The sequence below is a fragment of the Stegodyphus dumicola genome, chromosome 2, assembly GCF_044657685.1.
Source record: "Stegodyphus dumicola isolate Sdum_Otavi_A_Nest chromosome 2, ASM4465768v1".
NCBI lineage: Eukaryota > Metazoa > Arthropoda > Arachnida > Araneae > Eresidae > Stegodyphus > Stegodyphus dumicola.
The window spans coordinates 160516439-160538384 of NC_140769.1; the positions used below are offsets into that span (position 1 = coordinate 160516439).

Consider the following 21946-nt stretch of genomic DNA (forward strand, 5'->3'; position numbering starts at 1 on the left):
AACTCTTTCTTGAATTTTTCCAGCTTTATTTTCAACTGTGTCTATATTGCCTTCTATAGCCTCGACTTTGTTTTCTATTATGGTAGTAATTTCTCTTTTCACTTCTTCTTGACCAGCTTTAATCATTTTTTGGCCCGCTTCCATCTCTCCTTTGACAGCCTTTTGTCCTGCTTTCATCTCTTCTTTGAATGCAGTAAAGGCTCCTATAAGCTACCTTAATTGGTTCTCCATCGCTCTTATCACTGGCATTCAGCCTCACTTCTGGCATAAAAAATTATTGCGTGCGTACGGGTTCGTAACAGATTGAATGCACACACGTCCGATGATAGATTGATAAAACTTATTTTATCAAAAGACACACTTCAGCGTTGTGGAAGTTTCTACAAAAATAGTCGTACAACTCTTCACAGTATCATAGAGTCACACTTCGGTCTACTAGAACGCTAAACAGAACGGAATGTAAAGCGCATCTAAAGAGCGAAGCTAACCCTGAGATATGTCAGTACTCCGAACTCACGCTGAAGTAACAACTCACAGCTAAGAAACTGATGCTCTCTTCACGCTGAGCTAACAAATTGCAACAACAATGACAACTAACAGAGAGCAGATGATCTCCTCGGCCTTACATAGTTTTCACCTGGCCGCCGAGATGTTTCTAGTACCTTTTGCTTCTGGAAATTACTGGAAGCCATATGAGAGCCGGGTACGTTTACAGCTAATATAGTGATTAATTACATTTATTTAATTACAATATTCATTACAGTTATACAGGGACCGAACTAAAATATCACCAAATTTGGAGACAAAAATTAGTCTCCAAAGCCATTGTCAGCTTGGCGATATCTAATCAAATTAGCGAGATAGCCATAGCTGCCATGTTTGCCAAGATTAACTATTACGATTTATAACTATTTACGATTATAACGATTATTACGATTTATAACGATTATTACGATTTATAACTAAAAATCGTAATAGTTAATCGTAAGATTAACTATTACGATTTTTGCCAAGAGTAACTGTTACTATTTGCCAAGATTAACTATTACGGAAATACGAAGCGAGTAGTGATAAGATTTATCCTTCGTTCGCGGATAACTTAAACAACATTTATTGTGTACTTTTAAATTAAATAACTGTAAATTTGTCGGATAGATGGCAGCACCAGCTTAAATGGCTTAAATGCTTAAATGAATGAACGTCTATCTAATATAACAAACAACAAAACAAAGCACAACTGAACAAAACATTATAAAGTTAAATATAATACAGAATTCTATTACAGATTGGTTAAATTATTCTGCTTTAATTTTTAAGTATTGCTTTATCGCAACTACATCTTACAATTTAAACTAATATATACATAGCATAAATAGTATGAAATACTTTAACTTGCAGGAAACAAATTTATCAGATAACGACCTTAATAATCACTTCAGCAACAATATAAAATATCTGTTGGTAACATCAGTTGACCGCGTTGAGAATAAATTGAAATATTATGGTAATTTAAAAATTTTAAAATATAATTTCACTTCATGCACGCTGCCCAATTGTTTAGATATATCATTACTACATTCCCTTATCGATATCTTTTTTCCTATCATTACCATTAATTTGTATGACCTAGACGGGAGATAATTCTAAGAGGAGTTTCGAGAGTGCAAAAGTTTGGGAAACGCTGCCCTATGGTAATTCCGGACGAATGTAGACTGAAATTTGATTTTACGTTTTTTGACTCGTTGAGTTAATAACATTTAAAAAATCTGATGTGGACATCACATGACTTCATTTTACGGCCTATTATTATACACAACTTTTTCATTTAAACTTCCTTATGCTAGTCACAATAATTGCTATCGTTTTTTTTCTATAAATGCGTACTGATGTCATGGCGACAAGTGACCCAAACTTATTTCCTCGAATTATTCTGCCTTAATTAACCGATCCTTCAAGACAAGTTCAAAATAACATCAAAAACTGCAAATTTTAAAATCAAATATCCCGGTCAATGTGCGTCTCACGGGAGTCAAACTTCTTATAAATTTATTTTCCCCAAAACGAGTATAAACTTTTGAAAATATGAGTATAGGAACTGGGAGATTGCATTAATATTTAGATTTTGTTGTTTGTCGAAATTTGTTTTTTACATTTGATATGCCTAAACAGGGATAGTTTTGTCCTCTAAAACACTTCTGTAATTGGAAGTGTATGACGATCAACGAATGGGAAAATAAAGGCCAGGTAAGGACTTTTAAACTGGGTAAGGGGATCACCCCCTTACCGCTTGGTATACGCTTGGTGCTGCTGCAATAAAAAAGGGAGGTGCACAACTAGATGTTATAGTAGTCCTTTATACAAAATTTCAATGTTCTACAGCTAATAGTTTATGCGAGATATATACAAACGTATGAAAGATATAATGAAAAATCCCATTTGAATCCATTTTACAATCCATTGGAAGATAAATACCTTTATTCTGCGCGGTACGTACAGTCGGTCACGCTATAAAACTTTTCGAAATGGATATTTCCATTGGAATATAATACCCAAAATTTTTTGCGATTACAATATATTCTTTATAAAGAAGTAAAAATCAAACGTTGATATCATGTTAAAAATTATATGCCTAATCGAAGCATATGAATATAAAATTTCTTTTTTCACATTTTGGAATTTTAAATCTAATAATGCAGTTTTAAAAGTATGTATTTTACTTATTAGTTTGTTATTTAAAGAAATTTTAAAATAATTTGGAAAAATTTAAAGAATTCAGTTCAACAGCAATATCACAAAAAAATATATATATATATATATATATATATATATATATATTACACATAAAGGAGGGTTTTCTTAACGTTAACTATCATGTTCTTCGCACTTGAACCACATAAAATTTAATTCAACAGCAATATCACGGAATATTTAAAAACAGCATATCTTTAGAATTTCCGATAGACAGTCTCGCGCGCTGGAGATAAAAAATAATTTTCCGTACAGTGTTGCCATTAATCACTTTACTTACTTTACTTTCTTAATCAAAAATTCGTTAAAGTCTAACAAAACATGAAATATCTAATAAAACAAATTCGAAATTCAAAATTCGGTCGTCTAGATGCCCATGTTCGGGTGGAGGATTACGTTATTCAGAATTTGATGGCTCTAGGTGCCATCGTTTCATCACAATGTGAGAAACATACATATATTTATGAAGATTCTTCATTATGTAAATTCTTTAAATATAATACATTACGATAATATTTGGTGGCAGCAGTTCAAAAAGTGTTTCGCCGTTTACAATGAAACGCCACGAAATGCCGTTTTGAGACTTGTAGGCCCTCTCGGCTAACGCCACTTTGGGCTAACGATTAAGAATTTAAATAAAGAGAAAATTACTATCAAGATTTAGAAATATATAATTATGTGAGTATTTTTACAGAAAAATCGCAGTTTGACGTATTTTAATTTAATTACTTTAAACTCGATTTAATGATATTTTTTAATCCCGAAATAGGTTTAACAAAAATTTTATTTTAACGAATTTTATCTCTATGTAATAAACTATAAAACATTTCCGAATTCTTTCGTGCATCAAAAACATTGTAATGAATTCTTTAAAAAAAAATTTCTTTTTTCTAGCTGTTTGCAAATAATGCCAATGATGATTTGTAAAATACGACTACAGTTGTAAGTATATTATATAATTTTATCTAAAAATATTACAAAATAATTTTTTCACCTTTTTATAAGGTTTCTTAATAATGTTAATCGATTACTTATCTTAATCAATTTTGTAACAATTATATAATTGTCTTAATTACGGCTCATTATTTCACAGACAATCTCACTGGCATTTTTTATTTTTCTTATTAATGAACAGACAGATCTCATTTGCAATTATCAATACTTTATTGCGATTGTAAAAACATATTCTAATTTTTAAATAACATTTGAGTATTTTCTAAAAGAAATTGCACAAAAAATGTATCACAAAATGTATCAGCTATATATTGCACAAATATTCAATTAGTTACTTAAAATATATTAAAAATTCATTAAAATTTCTTTTAATAGTTTCCATAAAAGCTTGATCTTCCGATGACGTTAAAATGTATAGAAATTCCATACTTTGTATGATTACGGAATAAATGAATATTAGTTGCAATTTCCAAACTTTATTGCGATTGTAAAACATGTTTTAATTTTCGTATGAAAAATGGGAATTTTCCAAAAGATATTCTTAAGAAAAAATACAGCATAAGATGTATTAACAATATTTAGGATAAATATTCATTTACTGATAAGAAACATTTTAATAATTATTTAACAGTGTCTTATATATTCAGTGTAAAAGTTGACCTTCAGGTGACCTCGAGATCTACATAACTTCTCCCATACAATGTACGCTTCAAGTACTGATAAATGATATTTTTGTTTGTATTTGCTTTCTTAGCTTCATTCATGGAAGCGAGGTGACAGAAGCCATTGCATCCGTTAAAAAAGAATGGCATTGTGTTATCTTAAAGTATCAAATCAGACATCCACTTGAAGGTTGTCATTCTGCTGTAAAATTCGTTAGTGCCTGTGATTCTCATTTGTTTCTTGCATCATCATCATCATCGGCGGGCTGGTTCTTTGGTGCACCAAAGATAAGCTCGGTATAATCCGACCATGGCGAAGACTCCCAGTAGGACGCAAAAGATCAAAACAAATACTTTGGTAGCTGGAGACAATACTGAAAATTAGCAAAAAAAAAAAAAAAGTTATTTTCATCTTGAAATATGAAAATTAAATAATTAAATAATAAATGTAAGGCTCCGATTCAGCCGGAACCCGGTTCTGGTACTTCACAGTCTTTCATAAAAATCATAATTCCAACCAGAGCTCGAATAAGATGAAGTTCGGTACATTAAATTATTTATTTAAGTATTTGTCAGCAATTTAATTAATTAATTATTATTATTATTATCCCTATTTGCATTTTGCTTAATTTTGATATATATTAGCCCGAAGGGATTGTTAGTTTCGAAACACGATTTCACGTTGTTTTGCTTTAATGAATTGTTTCACTTTTTATTCGAGTTCGTTGCCATTCGGAAAAACGTAAGATATTATTCTCTTATATTTAATCTGTAGGTTATTAATTTACAAATTAATTATATTTCATTTTTTTAAACATTTTAATATACATAAGATATATAGCGTTCTTACGTTAGTTTAAATGTATATTCATCTACTATCTATAAAAAGTTTTGCTATTCTACCTGGACCATTTCTAATGATAATCTCCACCGATAAACGTTTTAAACTTTAAACAGCCCTTTTGTGCGATCGTTAAAATTTTGTTACGAATTTTGTACATAGATTCATGATTTTAGGGCAATTATATGTGAAATTGTTTATTTTTCTGTATAATGTAACATGAAAATCTAAAGAGACGATCCTCTGCCGAAAACGTAAGAATACAGGAACAAGTCTATTTAACATGGCAGCTATGGCTATCTCGCTAATTTGATTAGATATCGCCAAGCTGACAATGTCTTTGGGGACTAATTTTTGTCTCCAAATTTGGTGATATTTTAGTTCGGTCCCTGTATAACTGTAATGAATATTGTAATTAAATAAATGTAATTAATCACTATATTAGCTGTAAACGTACCCGGCTCTCATATGGCTTCCAGTAATTTCCAGAAGCAAAAGGTACTAGAAACATCTCGGCGGCCAGGTGAAAACTATGTAAGGCCGAGGAGATCATCTGCTCTCTGTTAGTTGTCATTGTTGTTGCAATTTGTTAGCTCAGCGTGAAGAGAGCATCAGTTTCTTAGCTGTGAGTTGTTACTTCAGCGTGAGTTCGGAGTACTGACATATCTCAGGGTTAGCTTCGCTCTTTAGATGCGCTTTACATTCCGTTCTGTTTAGCGTTCTAGTAGACCGAAGTGTGACTCTATGATACTGTGAAGAGTTGTACGACTATTTTTGTAGAAACTTCCACAACGCTGAAGTGTGTCTTTTGATAAAATAAGTTTTATCAATCTATCATCGGACGTGTGTGCATTCAATCTGTTACGAACCCGTACGCACGCAATAATTTTTTATGCCAGAAGTGAGGCTGAATGCCAGTGATAAGAGCGATGGAGAACCAATTAAGGTAGCTTATAGGAGCCTTTACTGCATTCAAAGAAGAGATGAAAGCAGGACAAAAGGCTGTCAAAGGAGAGATGGAAGCGGGCCAAAAAATGATTAAAGCTGGTCAAGAAGAAGTGAAAAGAGAAATTACTACCATAATAGAAAACAAAGTCGAGGCTATAGAAGGCAATATAGACACAGTTGAAAATAAAGCTGGAAAAATTCAAGAAAGAGTTTCTGCTGTGGAACAAGAAATCGAAGAATGGGTTTATGCTATCCAACAATAAATGGAACAAAAAAAACTTAATTCAGGGTTTCTGCTGCTGTTGCCAATGAATTTGGAAGTTTACAGAAATCCATAACGACAGCTGGTCACAATTATAACGCTTTTAAATTCGAACATATATCGTCCCGGTCCTCTCTAAAGATATCCACATATGATAGAAAGACCTCCTGACAAGGGTGCAAGACACAGATCTTCAAAGTAGCAAACGCAAATCGATGGGATTCCGAAGCTAAAGCCTGACATCTCTCTGCCTCATTGGGAGAAGACGCAGTGGATATCCTTCAAACTGTTCCCGGAAACCAGAGGCCAGACTTCGAAGCTCTGTCCGGTGCGTTGGAGCTGCGCTTTAGCGAGAGGCGTTTAAAAGTGGCTTTGGCCAGAAATGGCATCAGTTAAAATCTCGCCAACAGAAGCCCACGGAAACACTCCAGGAGCTCGCCAAGGATACTGAAAGGCTATCTCATCTCGTTTTTCTAGAACTGCCCCACAGAAACGAAGGAAATACTGTCCTGGAATCCTTCATGGATGGCATCACGGATCCTAAGGTACAGAAAGCTTTGAGAATGGCCGATGTCAAGGATTTTAAAAGAGCTTTAGTGTATACCATGAAATTCGAGGCAGCCCAGCAAGCAACTCGTAAAGACAGCCACCCAGTTAAAGCGGCTCAAGTCCAGGATGCAATGGACCAAGTGACTGCTTGTCTGGACCATTTAACCAGACAATTCAATCTCTTGAGACGGTACAGGAGTGATAAGAAAGCAACCCTGAAGTATTGGAATTGCGGTGGGGAACGCCATGTACGAAGAAACTGCAGAACACCACAAGGCACGGAAAATAAGACCGCTCTCCAGGAAATACACAAGAAGCAAATTAGTGGGGAGCGGAGTTTGAAAGATAATGAGAAGCCTCATTTTAAAAACCTTCAGATTTTTGCAATGAGTGGCGGTAGTAATGGACTCTTCAATTATGGGACGTATCAGTGGAGTTCCTTGCAATATGACCATCGGTGTAGGAACATACACAATATAAACTTAATACAATAGCAGACCTGTCGTCCTCGTAGGGATAAGGAAAGAGTGTAGTCTTTCGTGTTAAAAAAAGTGCTGATTAAGGTCGTTCGAGTCAACTTAAATCTTTTAAGTCGAGGAACACTAAACTAGGGCTCAATGAGAGTATTTGGGCGAAAAATATTTAAAAACAGCATAACTTTAGAATTTCCGATAGACTCTCGCTCTGTGGAGATAAAAATATTTTATTTCCTACAGTATTACCACTACTCATTTTGAAATTCTTGAGGTTATTTAATCAACAATTCATTAAAGTTTTACAAAATAGGAAATAGACAATTAAACAGATTCCAAATTCGGGCTTCTAGGTGCCCATGCTCGGGTAAAAGACTACGTTATTCAAAATTTGATGACCTTTGATTTTTCACAATGGAAGAAACATGCCTACATTCGTGCAAATTCTTCAATAGTTTATCATTCATTAGATCATTGATTTATTTTCTTTAAATCTAGTACAAGGCGATAATATTTGGTTACAATAATTTGAAAAGTGATGCATCGCATTTAAGTGATTGAACGTAAAATGCCGTTTCAAAATTAATAGCTCTTCTGGTCTAACGCCCTCTTGGGCTAAACAAAAAAGAGAGAGAGACCATTCTCGCAAAAATAACTCCATTGCTAAAGAGTTAAAAAAAAAAAAAAAAAAAAAAAAAACCATAGAAAGGGGGGGGGAAGGAATCGTGTCTTTGGGTGCTGGATTGACCAACCCTGCTTTTATAAAAGTGTGAAATACCGATATTGAGCTGTATGAGTGTAAAATAATTGTGTTACTTTTATAGAAGTATATAATACCGATATTGCCTGATTCAAACATATTTATTTTAAAATCACTTAATCACAACACTATAAAAAATTCACAAATTTAATGTGATATTCGAGCTTGGTGATCTTTGCAGCAACACAATGTTATGCAAAAAAAGCAGAATGACATTTATATTATAAAAGAGACGCGGCAGATATTCGTAAACCATTTTTCTATAAAACTGGATATTAACTTCTAAACATAAATCCTTCTTTCTCCTTCGGCACTAAATAGGAAGTAATTGAAATCAGTTTTCAGTCTGAAGAAGAATTCATAATACAAAATATCAAGAGGATTTTCAATCTGCTTAAAGGCAGAAGAGAAGCAAACAAGTGGGTCAAATATCGATCAGATTAAAAACTGCTATGAGAGATAAGACATGCCTCTCCTGAAAAAAGAACAAATATAAAACTTGGAAAGGACTAGAAAGGAAAGAAGAATCCACTTCGAATACCGAAGAAAGAACAAAAAAAGTATTAAAGCATAAATAAATAAAAAAAAAAAAGTGTAAAGAACCACAAAGACCAGCAAATGAAAAAGAAAAATAGCAGTAAACAGACAGGGGTGTTACGGAGGGGAGTGAATTTCTGCAGTTGTAAAAATGCACATGAGTAATGAAAAATTATCTTTTGTGCAATATTTTCTACTGATTCCAAATAATTATTAAATTCTAGCGTTTCTTTTTTTTCCCATCAGCGACTAATTGTAATATATGTGTGCCTTTTATATATTTATAATTTCATGGTAAGCGATTTTTGCATGTCGCCGTGCTTGTTCATAGAGTAAATGGGTAGCACATTCAACAGCAAATTAGAAGTTCGGATCTTTTAGGTTAAATAACTGATTTTTCAGACTTTCTACTTCCAAAAATTTAAGGAACGCTATAGTGGCTCCTGAAATAAAATGGGGTGGACTATAATTCATTACCACCTGGATATAGACGAGCGGATCTCGTACCTTTCCCCAGTTTTGGCCTTTAAGTGAAGGGAAATACAAGGAACATATTCCTGTGTGGTCGTGAACTAAGTGGTTGTCACATCTAGCTGGCAAATGGAAGTTCTGGTTTCGAATCTCGAGGAGGCCACAACTAAATCCTATGTTCCTTGTTTTGCAAATCATGATAATCTCTACACTGTTACTTTTTAGCGTCAATTTTAATCGATATTTTTCTTTAGAACAGTGGCTGACCTTATTAAATATTCAAAATACAATATTGGTATAGCTGATTTACAACAGATTCCAGATAAAAGTTTTTTGAATTAATATACCCCTAACGAATTAAATTAGTTTTGCAATTTTCCTAGCAAACGTTTTTCTCAATATGTTTTCATATTATTTTTTTATGGAATACTTTACTTCTACTCCATAATTTAAATGATTACTCTTTTTGTATGTTTTTCCCCCTTTCTCATCACGTGCTTTCATGATTTATTTGCAAGACTTCCACCTAGCAACTAGCAACTGGTCTAGCGACTGAAATCGAATCCTTGAGAGAGGATTTAACAATTTTTACATTTTTCTCCTTCAAAATAAGTGGCGCCGGGTGGACAATATTTCTTCACCACCAGGATCTGACGATTGAACTCACTCCTCCCCAATCGTCCTTTAAATGAGGAGAAATCTTCCTCAGTGGAGGCCTTCGTGGTGTAATTGGAAGTACGTCCGGCTACTAGTTAGGATATACGGAGTTCGGATCCCCGTGGAATCACTGCCCAATTTTCATATTTCTTGATTTTAAAAATCTAATGACTTTACACGTTTAATACAATCATTTCTATATGGAATTATTTCATTGGCTTTTAAGGCCTCTAATTTTATTCAAAGATAAAATTTATCTTTATCATAAAGTCATCGCACATAATCATAAAGGCATAAATAGCCCTTCACATAATCATAAAGGCATAAATAACACTGCACATAATCACAAAGGCATAAATAACACTGCACATAATCATAAAGGCATAAAAATCACTGCATATTATCATAAAGGCATAAATAGCACTGCACATAACATGAAGGCATAGCACTGCACGTAATCATAAAGGCATAAATAGTGCAGCGTAAAGCCACATATGATAAAGGCACAGCTCTGTTTATTATAATGGCACATCTTAACGCTGTACGCTGTTGCTACTTGTTTAACACAAACTTAAATTGCTTTACCAATGTTTCTTGTTACAAACCAGGCATCTACCTTGTTTGTAACATGAAACATCACACATCTAATAAGCGTTCATACGTATTCTTAGCATGAAGTTCTTAGTTACATTCATAGATGTCGCGAGGAGAAGTTTATACAGAAATGTAGCTGATGTCCAAGTAGCGAACGTTACCAAATTATGTACATTATATTCACAATATATTTCAGAATTGACATAATTTTTGCCATTTTAAAATTATGTTAGTGTTATATGTATGAGGCAGAAATAGAAGGTGTGGTGTGGTGGTGTATTTAATTATGGCAAAGCACACTAGGGCTATCTGCCTAAGGGGAGGGATGCCTTCGTGGAGGACTTTCTAAGGGAAACTGGCTCGTATACACGTTACACATGGGGAAAACCACGAAAACACCCATGCAGCCAGCCCGTTCACGGGATTCGAACCTCGGACCGAACTACCAATGTTCAGCGACTTAACCGCTCGGCCGCTGGTGGGCGCAGAAATAGAAGGAAACAGAAAAATGATAATTTTATCCATGACGTTTCTGGGTATATAAAATGTATCTCTGGGCATATAAAATTTTATGTTGCAGTTTATCAACGTTATACATTTAGTTGGAGTCTGATTCATGCATTTCACTCTGTTTCTGTGATTTTATGCATTGTTTATGTGTTTTACATGATAAATTATAATAAAATCAACAGTGTGTGTGATTATGGCAAAGCCTCGAGGGCTATCTGCCTAAGGGGAGGGATGCCTTCGTGGAGGACTTTCTAAGGGAAACTGGCTCGTATACACGTTACACATGGGGAAAACCACGAAAACACCCATGCAGCCAGCCCGTTCGAACCTCGGACCGAACTACCAGTGTTCAGCGACTTTACCGCTCGGCCGCTGGTGGGCCCTAAAATCAACAGTGAAAATGTTTATATTATGGGAAGATATGGTAAGTTAGTAGAACCAACTCCGTTGGGTTGTCAGAAAACGGCTGTGCTTGGCTAAATGTAGGCAAACAGTGAAGTGCAGTGACTTGAAATTAAAGTGCTGTTGAATCTGTTTCAGGACATTCCATACAAAATTAGGCATCGAAGAAAGTAAGAGATGTTTTATGAAAAAAGGAGAAGATGAAGCATACGGGATCAACCTTTCCTTGAAGAATAAAATCTATCCAAAGTGGTACTGTTCAAAGTAACATCCTATTATTGATAAAATTTTAGGTACATAAAATTTGTTTATACATCTTCTTTCTTGTTTGGAGTTCTTACTAGCAGAGAGAGGTGGGTTATCAATGAGTCCATATTGTTGCCAAACTGTAGGAAGCAATAAATAGCTTGTTAAATAAAGTAAAACAGAAAATATGTATTTCTTATTATTTTCTCCTGTCTTGAACATAATCATAAATTATAATAATAACAAATCTTGAACATAATCATAATAACAAGATTTTTCAATAGCATATACTATTTTTCAATGCTTAAATTCATGTACTGTGATGTTAATACATAGCATTTTATTTCTCAATACATCTAAATAGACAACTGTGAAAAATTAAGACAGAGAAATTAACATAAAAGTGAAACAAGGCAACACAACAAAGCGAAAGAGCAATTAAGAGATAATCTTGGGACCAGAATAGTAGGAGTTGCGTGCGACTTAAAGATAATAGTGTGTCGAAAGGGTTATAAAACAAAGCTCAGCACGTCGGTGAAAGTTGTTGCACAGTATACAGTGATTTCAACGATGACGAGTTGCTAGGACCGTGTGATATGGTCAAGACGCAATCCAGAAGACATCATCTGGATGATATTACGCGAGGTCGTGTCATTGGGAAACCGCCAGTACGTCTGATAAGCGTGGAAAAGTATGGGATCGCTCACAACATCATTCGAGCGTTCAGCAGTGGTCGTATACGAGCAACATCGCCGGTGGACGACCGGTGCATTGCTCTACTGGCGAGAAGAGAAGGTGGCACACAGTGGAACATGTCGCAAGGTATATAAACGCACGATATCAAGCTTTACCGTAGGAGGCTGCACAAACTGCACAAACATGGCTAATATGAACGACGACTAGTATGGTGTGCGCCGTTAATGCCTGCTCATCGCAGATATCCGGAAAACTCGAACTATACACAACAGGAGCGAGGAGGATGCTGTTTACGGATGACATCCGATATAGTCTCACAAGCGATTCTAGACGTATACACATCTGGGGAGAGAACTAAACACACTATCACCCCACCAGCGTCATCGAAAGTGACCGTTTTGGGGGTACTGCAGTTCTCGTTTGGAGTGGTATCATGCTTAGTAGCCTCACTGACCTCCACATCTCCCAAGGAGGTTCAGTAACAGGTGTCTGTTATTATAACCGAGGTTCTTTGGCCTCACATGCATCTGGTTAGAGATGATGTAAGTCCGGACTTCCTCTTCATGGAAGGTAACGCTAAGACTCATCATACATTAGTTGTCGCAGAGCTCTTGGAAAGAGAAAATACTCAACTCATGACTTCATCTGCAAATTCATAGAACCTAAATCCCAGAGAAAACGTATGGTACCTTCTCAGAGAACTTTTGGCAGTGAACGTTTGCCAGCAACGTTTCCGCAGCTGAAACTGGTGCTACAATAGAAATGGGAAGTGATGCCCCAACAGCTCCTAGAAAAACATTATCCTCAGCATGGACAGATGTTGTAAATTCCTATATTGCAGTCAGGAGTAAAAATCCTGTCTTCATAAGTGGATATCCTTTCGGAAGACAAGATGTTTCTTGCAAGGCGCCTGCCACATGGTTGTCTCTTTCTTATGTTCAATTGTGCTACGAGCTACTTTTTTAATAAAGTAACGTTTTATCCTTTTTGATTCTTTGGAGGGTTTTGATCACTTGTCTCATATTCTCACTCTTGGAGAGCCTATAGTATGATTTGGTTCGATGTGGAATACTTCTGTGCAACGTTACATTTAAAAAAAACTTCTCGTCTTTAAATTTTGCACATCAGTGTATAAACTTTGTTCTCATTGTAAAAATTAAAATACAAAAAGTTAGACTCTCGTCTGACAAAAATTGACCGAGATATTTCATTTTAATGTTGGAGATCATATGCAGGAACCAAATGCAAATGCAAATATTTTGCTTACGCTAATAGAAAAGCAAAATATTTGCATTTGTGCGCAGGCATAATAAAATGTTGCTTTTGTAAAAGATTTCGGATGTTAACAAGTTCGGTGACGAGCATTTCTGAGCTGATTAAAAATAAAAAGCATTGATCAATTACATTAAAAAAAAAGATATCTTGTGCACAAAATCTTACAGTATTCGTATTCTAAAAAATACTGCCATACTTATTCACTATTGGCTCATAGCCAACTTGTTATATTACTTGAGTAAATATAAAATTTTAAATACTTCTAGTTTAATGAATTTTTTGAATGATTATCAGATTACAATTCTAAAGTAGTAAACTTTCATGAGAATATTAATACATATATTTTTAGCGTAAATTAAAGAATGTTGCAGACTAGTAGACCATAAAAGAATATCATTCAATGCCATTTAAAGGGAAACATTAACTTCGAATTATTCTGCTTTATTTATTAATCGCCACCTCGAGGCAGAGTGGAAATGACGTCAAATATCCCAGATTTTGAAATTAAATATCTCGATTAAATTTAGTGGATTCAAACATTTTTGTTTTTTATTTTTATAACTATCAAACTTTCCTAAATATAAGTTTAGGGACCAGGGTAACGTATAAAAATTACATTTAGTAATTTTTATAAAATTATTATTTTTAAATTAAAATGTTTTTTTAATTTAAAAAATATTTTAAAATTGAGAAACTTAATTTTTAAATGTAATTTAATTAATGTTTTTAAAATTAATATTTTTAATTTTTTAATTAAAATTTTTTACTTATATTAAATTTTAATATAATGACGCCAAACATTAAAATTTGCGTCATTTGCGTTTGTAAATATATGTCTACTACCAATAGTTTTGAAAATAAGGGCCATGTAAGAACTTTTATGGACTTGGGATATCTACGTATAATTGTAAGTAAATCTCAAACATGGAAAAATAGGAAATAACGTAATAATTTATATTTCTCAGATAATGAACATAATTTTCAGAACTTTAATTAAAGTTGCTTTCTAAGTAATTTTAAGTATAGCAACGTACTTTATGGGAAGAACCAAAAGACAGAAATCATTCAAGTACTTCGCCTTCGATATTTCAACTAAAATTTTAAGTCCTGTATTCTTCCAAAGCCAGAATCATTTAATTGTTCGCCAGGCGAAGACTTTAGATATGATTTAGGAAGAATATAAACTACTCTTAAATAAGCCTTAACGTAAGCTAGAAAATAAACAGATTTTAGGAAGTTTTTAGGTTTCAGATAACTGAAATTAGAGAAATTTTATCAAAAAATTTTTAAAAAAATTTTTCTTCTTTACCTGCCCAGCGTGCAGAAACAAAAGGAGTTCTTCCAATGCCGCCATGACCACCATAACTTTCGGAAATATAAAAAAGGAGGAAAATATTTTCTAATAAATACCTTAGAAATAATACACAAAATACAGGATGCACCATAAGTCGAGCATCGCAGAGAGTTTCAGAGAAATTTTTAAAATAACTCATCTTGCTTACAACATTTTCCAAACAATTTTTCCATTCCTATAAATACCCCTTTGATATCATTAGAATCAATATGAAAAGTTTGACACGTCGTCGTTGTACCCCTACCCCCTCCTAGGTATTGCAACTTAAAAAATCTTCTCCAAGTAAATCAAGATTGTCAGTGGGTTCGCTCGTGGTCATGTCTGGACTCTGCGGGGACTTTCGTCCCTTCGTCAGTAATGCTCGACATGTGGGACATTCTGTGTAACTTAAGTTAATTTTTTTTTTATTATTATAAACACAACATCAGAAAATTCAAATTTATTTTTAATTCAAGTGGATAATATTGATTACTCTCAAGTGTTTAAAAAATACCATGAATTTTGATTTTATGCAAAAAAATGTTTCTTCATGAAGCAAACTTTCAGATCACTACTATCAAAACCACTTTTAATACAATAATTGTGATGTTTGTTTCATCCAGTGCTTCGCAAACATTTCTTATCTCAAAACATTTTTTTAATCTCTAAAAGTTTTAAGGAACAAGAGTAAATTTCTGTTTTTGCTAGTTACATACATTTAAATTTTAGTGGCTAATTTCCTTATAAATTAATTTTTTAAGATAATTGATAGCAAATTTAACTATCAATGTAGAGAAGACAATGTTGGCCTAATTTTATTCTTAGCTACCAAAAAAGACAAGAGGTCAGATGTTTTCAGGTAATATTTAAAGAGCTTTTACAAATACCAAAGTGATGGAAAAACAGTAAATGAAAACTTGACTTTTCTGGTTTACCTTCATCATAGACAAAAACTACAATATTTATTTTTTAACGTTAAAAACTAGTATACTTATTATTTAGAATTAATAAAACTTTTACATTTACTTACCAATTACAAACAGAAGATAATATAAAAAATAAAAAAATCCAAAGAAAATCGACACTTTTAAAGTACTAAAGTGACACTGGACTACTTCTTTAACTCTGTGACAGAATTTAATGTATTAAATTAACCTTGGAGCACAGAACAGAAGTGCTAACATAAATGCATCTTACGTGTTTCGTTGGAACCGTGCGCCATCTGGTATCGTGATATAGTACTACATTTACTACGCGCGCTATTTTAAGGTATCCGATATCGTTCGGGTACCATTTTTTTTAAAAATGGTTTTTATTTTAACTATAAACATGTTAATTTGAGGATAAGCATATTAATGAGTGAAAACAATTTAAAACGTAATGCTAAGTAATTTTAATTTTGAAAAATAAGGGAAAAAAGGATAATTTTTGCTTAAATTTTGCCTTTACGGCAACAACCACGGTGAACGTTGCATATAGAAATATGCAGTTTTTTTAATTTGTATTTATATTTACACTTGTTTTGATTGCAATGAAGCAAAATAATTGAGAAATATTCATATATTCTTGTGATATGTCAAAATGTATAGTATTTACTGTATATTTTCCTATTATTGCATCCACAATCTAAAAATAAAAAGTAACAAGTCAACTTCTAATTAATATTTCTAAAATCTTTTGCTTCAGAGCATGCATCAGATTATATGAAACATGTATGGAAAGTATCATTAAATTTTATCCATAAAATTTTGAGTTATGGCTGTTACCATTGGCAATATTTACAGAAAAAACATTTTTCAGAAAACTAGTTTAAAGTTTTCATAAAACAATTTCTTAGTGAAAGAAGCATCCCTGATAATTAAAATTCCCCTGCTTTGTAACTTAACACCTTGTTTTTTTCTTCACACACTTTGCACCTTTTCTTTCGAACAAAGCGTAATTTTTTCTTTGGGTTTTTGTAAAACTTGTGGAATGCCACCAAAAGTCATAATTTTGCACTTTGTCAAGTTTTCGAATTCCCTGCTCAGTGTAAAATTCAGGGCACATACCTAACCTTGAAAATACTTCAAGCAAACCTATAAATCCATCATTAAATAACATTGAATAACCCAACACTTACATTTGCTCCAAACATTAATATTAGCAAGTTTATGAATGTTTCTTTCGGAACAATTTGCAATAAAATGCTATTAAAACGTTCCTTGATATTTTGAGTTTTGCCATGTAGACACTTTTTAATAACTCTTGTTTATGTAGTCAACTCCATATATGTAGGTTTAATTAAATTCAAAATATATATTGATATATCAAAGGTTTTTGCCTAATTTTTTTCTTTCTGATTTTTTTTCCTGATTTCTGCAATCACACATTCATAGTTGCACCAATTCATTGATTATTGAGGAGGGCATTGGCTTCGAAGAAGAGCTACAATGGAACAAGCAGTTAGTACAACCTGCTGCATCTCAATTAAGTTTCAAACATGACGTCTAATTGCAATCCCTAATTCTGCAGTTTATCAATAAAAGAATCAGTCAGTTTACCTTTTCCTTTAAATTCAGGAGCGGAGTTTTTTACTTTTCGTAGTCCACTACCAACCTTTTTCTGTACATGTTCAATGCATTCCACTTTCTTGACCGAATCTTTACCATATATATCTTTCACAATTAAAAACCCCTTAGAATCCCCATCCTCGTAATACTCCGTGTGCTTCAGCTTTCGTAATGTATTAGATCATTCAAACAGGGAATAAGCACCAACTGCTTTCATAACCGAAGTGCTTCTTTATAATTTGCAGAACAATTATATTACGCTTTACATATGTCATGCTGAAGATTGTATGCGATTCTGTTTATTTTGTTGCAAATGATGCAAAAATGTGATATAGCTTTCAAATCAAGCACTTTGTCAACGCTAATCGACAAAGCAGGAACACATACATTCAACGTTGAATACCCTCTGCGCCAAACTAAATACGAAAATAAGGGAAAACACTAACACCAGATTCTTAAAATGTATTACAAAATATCTAAACTTAGTACACAGGTTTATAACTTACAAAATCTTGATGATAAATAAAGTTTCTAAATAGGTATATCTATTTAAACGCTCACTTCCGTCCCAGAATATTGGAACTTCCGGTTTATTCAGTTACAGAAAAATGCTTATAACTTCAGTTCTAATTAACCTATCAACAAGCAAAAACTTGTATTTGATAGCTAAAGATATATTCTTTAAGATAATGTAATAAAGTAAAAATCGAAATTTTGACCGAAAATCGTCTTTTGTACGAGGTCGGATACCTTAAACCTCTTTGATTCATGCTCTTTAAATATTTTTAACATTTGCTTTCAATTGTGTCAATTGCATAAAAGCAGGAAAAGCAGGAAACTCTGATCTAAATGTATCGATGACTCACTATGTAATAAAGTGGATCTATGTAACTCACTATGTAATAACGTCATTGGAAACCATAGTGATAGTAAATCTCACTATGGTTTCCAATGTTACAAGTAAATAAAAGATATTTTCAAGCCATTATGAATTACAAGTTTCAAAACAAATGATGTTTCCTGCGCTAAAATGGATTTAATATTTTGTTAAAAAGAGATTGTTTAAATAAGTAAAAGATAAGGTCATCGATTTTAAAGGACTAATTTAGCTGTTGCGCCTGCGTGCGCATTTCAGCGTCGGCGCATGCGTCTTGAGCTCTTGGAGTTTGTGACGCGAGATTGTGAGAGAATTCGTGCCTTCGAGTGGCCATGAACGATGTAAATTAATGAGAATAAAGGTGAGATATAATACAGTCCATTGTTCCTGAGTTTATTGAATTATAGTGTAGTGCCTGTGCAAAACATCGTGGTCCGTCATGGGCCAGAGATCTATGGATTATGAGTTATTTAGAAGTAACAAGTAAGTCAGCAGTTTCGATTTAAGAATAAAGTACCATTTTGTTATTTTGAGATACTGTGTAAGAGTTTTGAGAAAATTTATATACTGTGTTACTGTGTTTAAGTAATTGAGAAAAATTACTTATTATCTTGTGTTATTTCATTAAGAGTACAATGTTGATAAAAGGTGCACTTAAAGAGGATTTAAAGCTATTAGCTTTAGAACTGAACATAGAATTAAGTGAAAAGATAACTGTTACAGATTTAAATTTAGCGATTAAAAGTAGTGAAGCTTTTAAATCCGATCCAAATTCGGTAATAGAGTTGGGTAATTCCATAGTAGAGCATCGTAAATCTGAAGAAGCTAAAGTATTACAGTTAAAACAAATTAAATTAGAGAGATGTAAAACAGAACTGGAAATTGCTCGATTGCAAGCTGAAACCAAAAGTGTTAATAACGATCAAAACGAAACTAAAGGAGAAAGTTCCGATTCCTTAGATTCTCTTATTAAAAGTATAAGAACACTAACATTGAAGGTTCCGAGTAAACCTGAAAACTGGAGTTATTTTTTCTCGTCTTTAGAAAGAGCTTTCACGACAAAAAATGTGCCTGAGAAATCTAAAGCGGAAATATTGTTAAACTTGTTAGGGGAACGAGCTTCGAACATTATCGTGTATATTAGAGATGAGGAGCTAAGTGACTATGAAAAAGTAAAAGCTATTATTTTAAAAGAATTCGAACCTGCACCACAAATTGTTTTAAAAAATTTTAAAAAGGCTCAACGCCTAAATGAGTCCCATGTGCAGTTCGTGTCGCGATTAACCACAAATTTCGAATATTACTTAAAATTGAGGAAAGTGTCTGATTTTGAAACTCTGAAGCAGTTAATAATATCAGACAAATTGTTTGAGACATTAGATCGAGAAACGTCAGCCCATATTTCTGTAAGGCAAGCTGAAAGTTGGTTTCCGCCTCAACAAGTGTCTAAGGAAGCAGATTTATTTTTCACATCTCGTGGAAAGTCCCTTGCCGCAAGTGTGGACAGTTTTCAAAAATCTCGCAACAATTACAAAACGTCGAAAAATGTTTCAAAGGTATTCCTTGCTGATGTAAAAGGTTTAAAGTGTGTTCTTTGTGAGGAAAATCATTTTTTGGCAAAATGCCCAAATTTCTTGAAACAACCGGTGAATGATCGGGTTGAAATCATCAAAAGTCATAAATTATGCTTTAATTGTCTAGCCTTAAATCATTCTGTCAAAAACTGCAAATCAAAGTTTTCGTGTTCCGTTTGTGGGAAAAGACACCACATGACACTGCATTTTCCAGTAGAAAATAAATCATCGAAAGAGAAGGAAAAAAACAAAAACGAAACAGCGAGTAGTTCCAGTGTGCTTTCCCCCCTAGCGCCAGACTTTCTGCCTAACAGCGGTAATACTCTACTTACAGCGACTAGTGTAAACCAGGGGGGGCCCAAGAGCGATGCGTAGTGCAGGGAGAAAATTATGCCACCTGCGCATGACGTCATGTGGGTGACAGTCGTTAGTTCTCGGCGTTTGTTTACATTCGTTGCATTTGATCTGGGATACATTTGATTTGTGTTGTTAATTTGCTTTTATACCTAGTCGGAAATGGCAAGTTGTGTTATAGCGTTGTGTCAGAATTATAGAAGGAAAACTAAAAGTCAAGGCATCACATACCATCGTTTTCCAAGTGATCGTAAGTTATGGACTATTCGCTGCAAAAGAGCAGATAATTTCAACATCGAAAATGCCAGAATATGTGCTATTCATTTTATCATAATTTTCCTTTTATGAAGTAGACTTATAGCGAGATATTTAATCTCAGTGTCGTGTTTACCAATAGTGACTACCTGAATGATTAGTTGATAAATTCGCTTATCCAAGTTAATTCACATGTTTTGGTTACTTTCTTTACATCCCAAAAGTAATTCTATGTATTGAAGCAATGTCTGGGTTAAGCATTGAGAACTAAGTAAACTGATACATGCTTCAGAAGAAAGAACAATTTCTCGACCACACTATGATGCAAACATCGATGAGCGAGCAACATATTTCCTTCAATGTTGTTTAACTGATGCATATGTCTGATGTAATTTAATTGATATAACTAAGTGAACTTACACATAGCTGACTCTGAAGGAAAACAAATCTGTGTATAATGCTAGAATACAAATAGCGAAAGAGTAAGTAGATACTCTTCAGTGTTATTTAACTGCTGCATATGTTTTAATTTTGATTCCATATAACTTGTTTTTAATTATAAGAGAAAGAAAAATAATTTAATATTGAACACATATTTTGAGTATAACAAAAGTATTTTAAGAAACAACCTGATAAAAATACATTAGTAATTAAAAATATTTAATTTGTGTACAGGCTGAATTGAAACTAAGATGTGGTGGTGTATTTAATTATGGCAAAGCACACTAGGGCTATCTGCGTAATAAGTGTGATGCCTTCTTGGAGGACTTTCTCAGGTAAACTGGCTCGTATACACATTACACATGAGAAAAACCACGAAAACGCCCATGCAGCCAGCCCGTTCGCGGGATTCGGACCGAACTACCAGTGTTCAGCGACTTTACCGCTCAGCTGCTGGTGGGCTGAAACTAAGATGTATGGCAAGTTTATTATTATTATTATTATGCGTATATGTCTAAGAAAATGTATTTTAATTGTTCCATTTTTAATGTATGGAAGGAAGAATAGGATGCCGATATCGAAGATTATTTACTATAGCAAATAATCACGTCAGGATAAATGTTATATAGAAATCTTGGGAGTGTAAGGGGTTATAAGAGTACTTTTAGATTATACTGAAAAAATATGCACTTCTGCTAAAATCTGAAGTGAATCAGTATGAAGTGACTTTTCACTTTAAAAAGAATGTGATAAGTATACTATTTAAAAGTATAATGACGGATATTAAGAAATTTGTAGAATTTTATGGTATTTAAATATGAATTTGTTAAGTCAAATCTTTTTATATATATTTTTGCTTGAGATATGTAAATTAAACTGAAAATCACGATCATATCTTTCTCATGGAATGTCAAAGTTCATTTGTATTAAAAAAAGTGCATGAGCAATGAAAATAAATAGAACAATACTTTTTTATTA

At 33.4% G+C, this 21946-nt stretch overlaps 1 long non-coding RNA gene across 3 annotated transcripts in view; it reads right to left on the minus strand.

Moving 5' to 3' along the window:
* Positions 1 to 3874: 3874 nt before the first annotated feature.
* The window catches only part of LOC118189657 (uncharacterized), a 39200-nt gene continuing 21128 nt past the window's right edge, over positions 3875 to 21946 (minus strand). The window contains exons 3-4 of one of the 3 annotated variants that reach the window (XR_015039634.1): positions 14895 to 14950; positions 3884 to 4738 (exon numbers count right to left, since the gene is read on the minus strand). This is a non-coding gene — a long non-coding RNA (uncharacterized LOC118189657). Of the gene's footprint in view, positions 4739 to 14894; positions 14951 to 21946 lie in introns of all 3 variants that reach the window. The other 2 variants (XR_015039636.1, XR_015039635.1) reach the window with 2 other exon arrangements.